The 13,049-nt window shown below is 42.3% G+C and overlaps 1 protein-coding gene across 1 annotated transcript in view; it reads right to left on the bottom strand.

Moving 5' to 3' along the window:
* Positions 1 to 13,049, bottom strand: part of DLEC1 (DLEC1 cilia and flagella associated protein) — a 2,498,134-nt gene that overhangs the window by 1,032,382 nt on the left and 1,452,703 nt on the right. The gene's annotated exons all lie outside the window — the stretch shown is intronic.

Genomic DNA, 13,049 nt, shown 5'->3' with positions numbered 1-13,049 from the left:
AGCCTTCTGTAAGATTATTTGAGAGGGTACTCACATTTCTACTGGATCTTATTTAAAATGGACATCTGCAAGAGGTAATAGCTAAGAACAACCCCAAGAAATGTAAAAGAATCTCACAAGGAAATCAAATCAAGAAAGATTCAAAGAGGCAGAGCTCAGAAGGTCAAGCCCCGAAACACCACAGTGCCAAAGGAGGCGTGATTCATAGTCATGGTCCAATATATATATATATGTGTGTGTGTGTGTGTGTGTGTGTGTGTGTGTGTGTGTGTGTGTGTGTGCGCGTGTGTGTGTGTGTGTGTGTGTGTGTGTGTGTGTGTGTATATATATATATATATATATATATATATATATATATATATATATATATATGTATATGTATATATATATATATATATATATATATATATATATACACACACACACACACACACACACACACACACTAAACAAACACACACACACACATACATGCATATATATTGAAACCTATACCTCATTTATCTAACTTCCAATGCTATGTCGCCGAACAGCCATGTGCTAAACTGCTGAATAGCTTTATAACTGAGTTAGCGGCATACAGATAAGACTAAAAGGCAGCGAGAAATAGTATTAATAATATCCGGACAGCATCATTTGCCTGTGAAAGCTTCTGTCTAAGCACGACATGTGTTTTTTCTTGCTTGTATTTAAGTGTTAGTTGATTTCATAGGTGCCGACCACAGAGTACATATCTGCTTGGTACAAAGTGTCCATTTAATCAGTTTGATACATTAATACACTTTCTAAACTTTTCTAAACGAATGCTGTTTTAGCACTCGATGTAGCCTGGTGTACAACCGTTGGGTTTCTAATAATATAGTTAGCTCGCATAGTGCCGAACCCAGACAGCTACAGGGGCTGAACGCCAACTGTGACACCATTTACATGTGCTCTATAGGGTGTTCTTGAGACTCTAAATGTTTTACATGCAGTTTTTGCTCGGTATTAAGTGCTAGTGCAATACAAAGGTGCAGACTGCAGAGTACTTCTCTGCCTGGACTAGGGTGTCCATTTCTAATGTTTCAGTACTCGATGTAGCATGGTGCATAACTGTTGGGTTTCAGAGGTTATAATTAGCTCGCATAGTGTTAAACCCATCAACCTACAGGGGTTGAACACCAACCGCGGCAGCATCAACATGTACTCAATGAGTTGTTATGAATGTATAAATGTTTATTATGTGCACATGCTTTGGTAAGACTGAGAACTACTGAGATGTTTGTCTACATTTCCTGCATCTGCATTTCCTAATGATTCATGTGCATGTGCTTTGTTTTTGACTGTGAAGTACTGAAATGTTTGAATGCATTCCCTGCATATGTATATCTTAACTGTACTCCCCACCTACACTCACTCTCTACCTTGCTTCTACCTACATGTAAGCTTGTTGCCTCTGCATCTGTATCTTCCTAACTCTATCCCCCCACCTACACTCACTCCTTATCCAGCTTCTTTCTAACTGTACCACCCCACCTTCACTCACTCCTTATCCAGCTTCTTTCTACATATTCCCACCTACCCTATAAACACTAACCTATCTCTCTCTCTCTTTACAGCTCATTCCTCGGGTGCTTCCCCCTCAACAAACCTAAAAAAGACAACAAAATAAAGGGGAATACCCCCCACACTGGTCAACTACCTAGGACTACATACAAAATTGTTGAATTAACTAGCATGTATGTATCTGGCCTAAACTACTGGAATATTTTAAATACTAATTGTACCCTACTTAGCGAGCACTCTAGCAGCCTACTGCAGCCTTTTATCCCCCCCTCTCCATTTGCTTTTTCTTAGTCTTTCCCTAAAATGCCTACTATATTCTCTGTCTCCCACCCCATTTCACCACTAGGTGGCAGCAGACTCTCACTACAGTACAATGCTTGCTTTCTTGCTTGCTGTTCCACTACCTAACCAAAGCTACCATCATGCAGTACACCAAACCTAAAGGTAAGGACACATAATAAAGGAGAAAGCCCAACTCTGCCCTGTACTCCTATATCAGACTAACTCCCACCCCAATATACCTCACTCTAGGTTATACACTGTCCCACTACAGAGCCTCACCAACTGATAATTTCTTACTGCTCTCACTCCTAACTGGCTCTTTCCACTCCGTTCGCCCTGCGGGTTCACTCTGCTCCCCTACCCTGCCCCCAAATTCCTGTACATTTATACCCACCCTAAGCCCTCCTCCACCACACCCAGCCTGCAGCTAACCACTCCCATCCACACACTGCCTACAACTAGACACTTCCATCCACAATCACATACTTACCCAATGCACTTCATACACTATGGCTACCTTCTCCACACACATTAATACTAACCAGCCTTCTTATCTCCCTCTACTGTCTAACATTCCTTACAAGTCTTCCTAACACACACCCCATCTCTAAACCCCAAAGCCACCATCACTGGCCTCCCTTACACATCCACATCTTATAGCCTAATCTCACCTGAACTATACTGTTCTTAACCAAGCCACTATTTCAAACCATCCATACTCTCTACTCCTTCCTCCCACGACCCCTTTCATACCATCACCTCAAAAAAAGTCTTCCACTCATCAACCCTTCCTTCCTATTCCCCATTCATCACCTCCAACACATCTTCCTCAACTACCTCTCTCAATCAGGCGACATCCACCCTAACCCTGGCCCCACCTCAGCCAGTCATCTAAGCAACAGCCCCACCAAACCCCACAAACCCAAAACTATCTGGCTAACCACCTTCAGTGCACAAATCCTCAGAAATAAAATCCCCAACCTGCATGCCTGACTTGCTCACAACCAATCTGATATTAGAGCAATCTCTGAGACATGGCTTAAACCTTCCATCTCTGACAATGAGATCCTTCCTCCTGGCTACAAAATCCTTTGCAATGATAGAAACTGGAGAGAAGGTGGTGGAGTGGCTATTATCTACCCATCTACCCATACTCTAACTCCATACGCCAACCCCATCCCTACCTTCTCCAATGCTGAAATATCAATAGGCTACTTAAAGCTTAATAATTGCAAATCTTTATGCATCTGCTCCATCTATATCCCTCCAGGCAATAATACCAAAACATTAGAAGACATACTATCCTGGTTTGACTCCAATATAACACTCAAAACCTATATCCTTGGTGACGTAAACATCAACTGGGCCTCCATCAACTCTAACACCTCATCCCAGTCAATCAATCTCTACAACTTCACCCAACTCATAAACCTACCAACCAGGCCCAACAAAGATTGAACCTATGGTACCATCACAGACTGGATACTCACTACCTACCCCCACCTTGCCTCTCAAGCCAGTCTTCTACCTGATCCTCTGAGTGACCACCTACCTGCCTTCATTGACTGCATATCCCCCCCAAAACATCTCCAATATATCCTAACCCGCAACTTATTCTCCTTCAACCCACACACACTCTCAGAATGCCTGAAGCACATAGACTGATCACCCCTAAAAACTCTCCCACTTGACAATGCATTATCCTATTTTAACAATACATTCCTAACCATCCTAAATCAACAGGCCCCCCCTAGGATCCAAAAGAATCAAACCAAATCCCTGCCCCTGGCTATCCCATGATACTAGAAACATCATGCATCAGCGTGACAAAAAAATGGAAATAATACCAAAAACAAAACACAACCAACTCCCTCCTAGAATTTAAACAACTACATAACTTAGCCAAAAATCGATAACCAAAGACCACAAAAACTACTACAATAAACTCCAATCCATTCACTCATCCAATCCAAAAAGATTTTGGAGCTCCGTGTCTTCCATCCTTCACCCAGGCAATAAAAGCAACCCATGCCCAGACCCTACTCTCTCAGATCTTCAAACTGCCACTAATTTCAACCATTTCTTCATTGATTACATTGCAAAACTGTCCTCCTCCTTCCCTGCCAACTCCTCCTGCCCCCCAACAGCAAGCCTCCTCCTTCCTCCCCCTTTACCCTCAAACCCATCCTCACAAACACAATAAAAAGACTTCTCCTCAAACTAAAACCCTGTCATAATGCACCAGATAATCTACCACCTTCCTTCCTCAAACAATCCTCTGAAACCATTGTCTACCCTGTATCTATTCTAATGAACAGATCTATACAGGAATCATACGTCCCTACCATCTGGCGCCAAGCATACATCATTCCTCTTCATAAAGGCATTAAAAACACAGACACAGCCAACTTCAGACCTATAGCCATACTCTCCCCCCTCTCAAAAATACTTGAAAAAAACATCCATGCACAAATCATGCAACATCTAAACCTAAACAAACTTCTTTCCCACACCCAACACGGCTTCCGCTCCGGCCACAGTACTATCACTGCCCTCCTTTCCTTTCTAGTGACTATCAACCTAGCATGTGATAAGGGCAAATATGTATTATCACTATTCTTAGACCTTTCAAAAGCATTCGACACCATCTCCCATCCCTTACTTCTATCCCAGCTCTCATCCTTACATCTCTCTCCCTCCACCCTTGCTTGGTTCATCAGCTACCTATCCAACCGCCAACAAGCCCTCCAGTGGAAGGAATCTACCTCTTCTTTCCTACACACACCCACCAGGGTCCCTCCATGATGCTTCCATCATCTGATATGCAGACGACTCCATCATCATCTTCTCTGCCACCTTCCCCACTGAACTGCTAATAAAAAGTCAGCTTGCCTTCTCCAAAACCGAATCTTGGATGAAAGCCAATCATCTTGCCCTAAATGCCTCCAAAACATAACTAATGATCTTTACCCCTACTAGAAATTCCACTTTAGACAGAAATCTGTTCAGCATTACAAGCCACAATAAAACTCCACTAGAAATAGCCCCCTCAACCAAACTGCTAGGAATCATTATTGATGAAAACCTAAAGTTTGACTCCCACATATACTTTGCTATCAAAAAACTCATCAGAAGATTGGTCTCTTATACAGACACAATCGCTATCTAAGCCCCTTCACCTGACAAACACTTGCAACTACCTTCCTCCTCTCATCCCTCATGTATGGTACCCCACTATTTACCAATCTCCAACTAGGCATGCTCTCCAAACTAGAAGCCTGCTACCACAAAATTAGCAAATTTGCTATTAATTCCAAAAGTTCATATCATCACTGCCACTCACTACTCAACCTCAAATGGCTAGAACTCCCCAACTACCTTAGATATTCGCAACTCACCACTACACACAAGCTCATCTTCAAACTTTCTGACTGTCCATCCCTAGCCACAGTACTAACACCCCCCCCACACTCCCTAAGATCAGAGAACAAAAATCTGCTTCAAGTACACAAACCCTCTCATCCCCCAGGCCAACTTCTACACTCCAGCACAATAGCCAAACTTTGGAACTCTCTCCCCTCTCACCTATGCAACATACCTAACCATAACAACTTCAAAATTCAACTCTTCATATATCTATCCTCCAAATGGGAATGTCCCTCTCATGCTCCTACCTAAATTACTTCCTCAACCGACTGTCTTCCTACCCTCCTTCTTTGTTCTCTTACATAAATATCTAATTGAGCTTTGTCTCTGTCAACCTGGTTTAACCTAATGCATTGATCTGAATATTGTGCATTAAGTAATGTAATGTAACCTTACATATATGTAAATATAATGTAATGTAATGTATGTTCTTGTGGAGCTTTTCTTCCCGAGTCTCCACTGAAAACGGGCCAACTCAACCCAGTGGACAATCCCGGTCAACAAATGCAAATAAATAAATAAATAATAAATAAGTGTAGCAAGGTCTCAAGTTGCTTCTTACATCCACTCTCTTCAAAAGCACTTTTCGTTTGCAGGCATATTGTCTTCTTCTGAATAAATTTAAAGCAGCTTCTATTTATTATAAAACATTGTCAGAACTTGTTAAAATAGTAAAACAAACACTATTTTAACAAGTTCTGACGATGTTTTATAATAAATAGAAGCTGCTTTAAATTTATTCAGAAGTGGATGTTCAGCTCTATTGTTGTCAACTGTTTTAAGGTGATGTTTGTAGACAATATGCCTACAAACGAAAAATGCTTTTGAAGAGAGTGGATGTAAGAAGCAACTTGAGACCTTGCTAACTGGTAGTGGTTGTGTCTTCTCACCGCACCTATCACTTTTTAGAGACTCTGCCCTGGATGTGAAATACGTGCTGTTTGCTGCTGTTTGGATATTCTATACTTTTTACAGCACGCTCCTATCCGGTTCCATTCTTTTTGCTGTTGGATATATATATATATATATATATATATATATATATATATATATATATATATATATATATATGGGAACTGCTCATTTGTTTGAACTTTCAAATGTTCGAAACTCATATGGCTGACACCATATGAGCAAATGTTTGAAAAGCTGACAAATGATAGCAGAGATCCTGCTACAGTGCGGGACTGGGAGACTCCTCTTTAGTGCACAGTAGTGCAATCTCGGAGTGAGAATATTTAAGTAGCAGGGGTTGTGGGGGTGCAGGGGGGCTTCCCCCCTGCATAACACAGTTTTACTGTGTTAACAGGTAGGTAAATGGTGCTATTTCAGGATGTTGGTCTTTCGGAATGTCAATCATATGGTGTCGGCCATATGAAAGTTGGCATTCTGAACAGTCGACATTCTGAAGTAGACCCAAATATATACATATATATATATATATATACATATATGTGTGTGTGTGTGTGTGCGTATGCATGCATATATATATATATATATATATATATATATATATGTATATGTATATGTATATTATATATATATATATATATATATATATATATATGTGTGTATATATATATATATATATTTATATATATATATACATATATATATACATATATATGTATATATATATACTGCGGTGGTGGTGCTGCGGTAGTGTTGTCACCTCACAGTAAGACGTTGGTCCGTTCGATTCTTAGTTAGATCATCTTCTGTGTGGCGACATGCGTGAATGGGTGTTCCTTCGTTGAAGGTTGTGCGTCAGGCCCGGCAAGTCGGCACGTAAAAATCTACTGCCAGTCATTAGCAGACTAGAGTTCCGCTGCGGCGACCCCTAACCGGGAAAAGCCGAAAGACACAACAATATATATATATATATATATATATATATATATATATATATATATATATATATATTTAGGGTCTATATTACATATCCGAATGCTTAAATGTTCGAATCGCTAAATATCGACCTTTAGCGATCGAACATTCAAATGTTCGAATGTGTAATAAAATAATATTAAAAAAAGAAAAAAGAAAATGGAAAGGGTGTAAGCAGGGGCAGCCCTGCACCCCACCGCTACTTAAATATACCAACTCCGAGATCACACTTCAGTGCGCTACAGTGCGTAAATGGAAAATTTCCCATTCCCTACATTGTAGCGTGATCTTGGAGTTGGTATATTTAAGTAGTGGGGGGTGTGGGGGGTGCAGCCCCCCCTACATACACTGTTTAGTTTTTTTTTCCTTTTGTTTTTTTTTTTAATTTTTATTCATATTCGAACATTTAAATGCTTGATAGCTAAAGGTCGATATTTAGCAATTCCAACATTGAAGTGTTCAGATATGTAATGTAGACCCTATATTTACATATATAGAATAAAAACAAGAAAAGAATATAATTAATTGAATTAAAATCAACTCAATTAGCACTTTTCCCTTACAGAGTCTTCAGACTGAAGTTAAACTAAACACAAAAGAAACTTAAATACTCTTAAATACTAAGTTTGTCATGTGACACTCCTATCACATGACAAGTGCTTCAAGTGTTTCCTTTTAGGGTAAAATTTAGAATTATTACAGTCATTCAAACTGAGGAATTCATTCACAGGCATCCAGTTTAACTTGACAACAATATTTTTTAAATTCCAAAATCTCATCAACATCAAATTTGGTAGAAAAATCTTCAGTATGGTCTATCACTACAAAATTAAAGCATTTGCTTTTATTACATCTCCCAGCATGCTTAGGTAAAGCATTCTTAAAGTAACTGATATCTATAGCATGCATGTATTCATAGATCCTATAATATGAAAGTAAACCTCGGACCTCAACCACAAGTAACAAAGAAAACGAATAAGTCCAAGGAATTACCAAGAGCCTTGCGTATATAGTTCTCTTTATTTAAACAAAATGACAAACAGTTCGTTGAGCGCTTTCATCTGACTACAGAAATTTCATCAGTTCCTATAATGCATTTGTCTTGTAGCTTTGCCTGTATAACACCCTCGGCATTGTGTACAGAAGGATGTCTCTGATTTTAACAGAGTTGTAGCTTGTAACTAAATATTTACAGTAGTTAGAATCATAACATTTGTGTAACTCTTTGGACTTAATGTCGGGATCTGAACAAAAAATTAACTTGCCTTGAAAAAAAGAAGTTATGTCTTACCATAACGTTCCATCTGTGTGGTTAATCTTCTTTCATTCATCACCGATGTGTTCGGTTCTGAACCCTCAGAACCAAGTCAGTCTATTACCAAGCTCGCGCCAGCCAAAAAACTCTCAAGCTAAGCTTCTACCCACAATGCCCTTCTCACTGTTACCTCAGATTGAGTTTGCTCATGTCATACAAGTAAAACAGAGGCCATTTCTGCACAAATACCCTAAGACACCACTAGGACCCAAAGAATCCGCCAGGAGCCTTTGGCGGGGGAAGGATGGTGGGAAGTGATGAATGAAAGAAGATGAACTACACAGATGGAACATTATGGTAAGACATAACTTCTTTATCTGATGTTGTTAATCTACATTCCATTCATCACCAATGGGACAGAACCCCCAACTACCTTATCATCCTTGGGTGGCTCTTCTGGAAGAACTTTCCTGAGAACCATTGAGCCGAAGGCAGCTCTCCCTCTGGAGACCACATCCAGTTTGTAATGACTGATAAAAGTGTGGGGTTTAGCCCAAGTGGCTGCTGTGCAAATGTCATCCATAGAAGCCCTGGAATGGAAGGCTACAGAAGTTGCCATAGATTTGGTGGAATGGGCTTTAATATTCTGGGGCATAAGTTCTCTTGTAAATGAATAAATGAAATGTATGCAGTCCCTTAGCCATTTCAGTAAAGTGACCTTGGAAACAGAGTTTCCCATTCTAGGCCCAGAAAGGAAAATAAACAGTTGGCCAGTCTTACAAATAGTGTTGGTTCTATCCAAATAGAATCGCAATTGCCTGTGTACATCCAAGGAGTGTAAGGCAGTATTCACCTTTATTAGAAAAGTTAGGGAAAAATACTGGAAGATCAATAGACTGATTGATGAAAAACTCAGAAACAACTTTGGAAAGAAAGGATGGGTTCATCCGGAGTGATACTCTGTCCTTATGAAAAATTAGGCAGAGTCTTTTGGTGCACATTGCCTGCAACTCTGAAACTTGTCTGGCTGATGTGATAGCTACCAAGAAGAGAGATTTCCATGACAAGAATGTGTTGTCACAATTTGGTTGCAGGTTCGAAGGGAGGTTGGGTCAAAGACTGGAGGACTAGTGTGAGGTTCCATAGCTCTATAGACTGTCTGATTGGAGGTCTAATGTGAGATACTCCTTTGAGAAAGGTTTTGGAGAAATGCAGTGATATGAGCAGAGTACCATTCAATCCAGTATGATAATTAGAAATTCCCACCAGATGTACACATATGGTAGAGACTGGGGCTCCATCTTCAAAAATCTTAGACAAGTATTGTAAGACCATTGTGACTGGAGCTGAATATGGATCTAGCATCCTTTCCTTTGACCAAATAGAAAACTTTTTCCATTTGTCCTGGTATAACCTTCTGGTGGATGGTTTATGCGAAGCCAGAATATCACGCACAGGAGAGGGGAGGTCATCCTGCCTGGCAACTAGCAGAAATGGAGACACCAAGCTGTCAGCTTGAGACTGGACAGATTTGGATGCGTCAACCCTTGGGGGTGAGAGATCAGATCTGGAATAGGGTCCAGAATCCATGGTGGGTACATTAGATGAGGCCGAAGGAAGGGGAACTAGACTTGTCGAGGCCAAAATAGGGCTATGAGGATCACCTTGCATTTCAACCGAATGGCTTTCTTTAAGAATTGTGGAATCAGAGGAATGAGGGGATAGGCATAGAGAAGTCCTGTGGGTCAATCATGAGTCAGAGCATCCCTTGGGGAATCCCCCTTTGGGGAGAATAGGGCAAAATAGCTGCTGCATTTGCTTGAAGGGGAGACAAAGAGATCACAGCAAGGCTGGCCCCAATGGCTGAAAATTTCTGCCACTATGTTGGAATTGAGAGAACACTCATGGGGAAAGAGAATACATCTGCTCAGCTTGGCCACAATCACATTGGAGCTCCCCGGGATATGCATTGCTGTCAGAAAGTGGTTGGACTCTACCGCCCATTGCCAAATTCTCATGGCTTCTCGACACAGGGGGTAGGATTTGGTTCCTCCTTGCTTGTTGATATACCAGACTACTGACATATTATCTGACTGAACTGCAATCATTCCAGAGGGGAGGACTGGATGGAATGCTTGCAACACTAACAGCAACGCTCTCAGTTCCAGAACGTTGATATGCAAGTCGGCCTCCAGAGTGGACCATGCATCTTGGACTGTCTTTCCCTGGAAATGACTTCCCCACCCTATCAGGGAAGTATCCATGGTTATAATGGTCTTGGGCTGAGGGGGCTGGAATGGGCTGCTTCAAAGATCTGTGTCTGGTCTCATCCACCAAAGAAGGTCCTGTTTGCAAGAGTTGTTTTTCTGGATCTGAAAACATGGAGGGGGGAGATGATTCGGGAATCATTGAGAGAGAAGAAGCCATTGGAGGATTTGTATATGCAGTTTCGCAAGAGGCACTACTGGTATGGAGGTTGCCATAGATTCTAGGACCTGAAGAACTTCTCTCACCAAGACTTTGTTTTGACAGAGTATTACCCGGAGCTGAAGCCTCAACCTCTGGAGTCTGAAAGCTGGGACTGACACCAGACAGGATCGAGTGTCGAAGACTGCCCCGATGAATTCTACCTGCTGGGCCAGAGCAAGGTTGGATTTCTCCCAGTGCACAGTTATCCCCAAAATTTCTCCCAGAGAAAGGGTGGATTGAAGGGCTGTTACCAGAAGATTCTCGGTGGGTGCACTAAGGAGACAATCGTCCAAATATGAAAACACCCAGAATCCTTGCAGTCTCAAGTGAGCTGTGACCACTGCCATGCACTTCGTGAACATTCTGGGGGCTGAAGAGAGACTAAATGGCAGGGTGCGACACTGGTAATGATTGGCTCCTAGCCAGAAGCGAAGCAGACTCTTGAAGTATTTATCCATTTTGATTTAGTAATACTCATCCCGGAGATCTATCGAGCACATCCAATCGCCCTCCCTGAGAAAGGGGAGGGCGGACTGAACCATGACCATCCGGAATTTGGTTGGGTGACATGTTTGTTCAAACTGCTGAGATCCAGGATGGGTCTCCAGTCCCCTGTCTTTTTTGACACCAAAAAGAATCTTGAGTAAAATCCAAATCCACATTGGTCTGGTGGGACTAGTTGGATGGCTCTTTTTTGATACAGCTTTCTTACTTCTGAAGCTGCTTCTTCCTTCTGACTGGGTGGAATGTCGGGAGGTTTTGTTGGAAGTTTTGGATAAGATATGAGAGGAATGGTGTAACCTTTGGTAATGATGTTCTGCACCCAGTGATCAGTGGTGATAGACAGCTAGGTGGGTTGGTGCAGAGAGAAATGACCCCCGACAGCTTCCAGAAGCAAGCAATCAGGCCACTCTTCAGGAGTGCTGGTAAGGCTGTCCAGACAAGGAGTCTCTGGAGTCTGCCTCCAAAAGGATGTTTTCTGGAATAGTTACCCCCTTTGCCCCTGGGGGTATCATCACCACGTGCAGCACGGAAAGGACCCTGATATTTTTTGTGCCACATCGTCCCACATCTCTGGTTCCTGGAGAAGGAAAGTTGAGGGATGGAAAAACATAGGCCTACGGCAGACAGAGTCTTACCATCCTGCTTGCACCTGGCCAGGGTGTCCTTTACCTTGGAGCCAAACAGGGAAGATGCTTCAATGGGAGCATTCAAAAAGGAAGACTTGAAGGGATCTTCAAGGTCACAAATGCACATCCAAGTGTGATGCCTCATAACTTTGCCTGAACCTGCAGATCCAGCTGCTCCTTTGGTTACATGTGAAAGCAACCTCATGGACAAACTGGAGATCAATTCCAGGGTTGCGAGCTGCGAGGCAACTTTGTCCTTCACCTCGTAAGACACCTGTCCTGCGAGTGTTTCAGAGTTTGGAAATCAAGTCTCTTTGGAGCCTCATAAAATGTGCCAAGTAGTTCAGGGACCAAATGGCAAAGGTCGCTGATGCAAAAACTCGCTTCCCCCAATCTGACTATGGCCTGGGACTCTCTGTTTGGCAGGTGGACAGTAGGACTCTCTTCAGCTAGGTCCTTCCTTAGTGGCCACGGCCACCACAATAGCATTGACTGGTAAACCTCTCGACCAATGTGGGTGTTCCTCAGGTGGGGAGAGAATTTTGTCAGATCTCCGAGGGATCACCTCAACAAAGTCAGGGTTCTTCCAGGTGAGCTGCACTATGAGCTGAACTAGCTCATTTGTAGGTGGAGTCACCCAAGAGGTACAAGGCTGGGTGTGAAAAGCCTGCAGGAACAGACTCCTCAGAAGAAGGATTAGTGGGCTTCCAGTCACCCCTCTTTTTCAACATTTCAAGGATGTCTCCAAAAGGAGGCATTATCAGGAGGTGACCGTGGGGACCCTTCACCATCACCAAATCCGTGTCCTCCATAAGAGACTCCTCAGGTGAGTCTACGTGCTTTGCTTCCTCTTGCATGATCTCTTCCGCGGGGGTTCCTCAGTGGGCGCGTCTGAGGAGGACTCAGAAGAGTAAGTACCCTGCACAGTGGGTTCCTGTGGTTTCCCCGCCTGGAGTTCTGGGGAGGTGGCCTGTGGCAGCTGTAGCTCAGGGGAGAAAAATGAGGTTCCAATGTCAGTGGAATGCTTCCAGAAGCAAGAGCCCTCTCTGTTGCAT

This window comes from Protopterus annectens, chromosome 3.part1 (assembly GCF_019279795.1).
Source record: "Protopterus annectens isolate FY-2018-M chromosome 3.part1, PAN1.0, whole genome shotgun sequence".
NCBI classification, from domain to species: Eukaryota; Metazoa; Chordata; order Ceratodontiformes; family Protopteridae; genus Protopterus; species Protopterus annectens.
The sequence above is the reverse complement of the archived record's forward strand: the minus strand, read 5'-3'. Positions and strand labels throughout refer to the sequence as shown.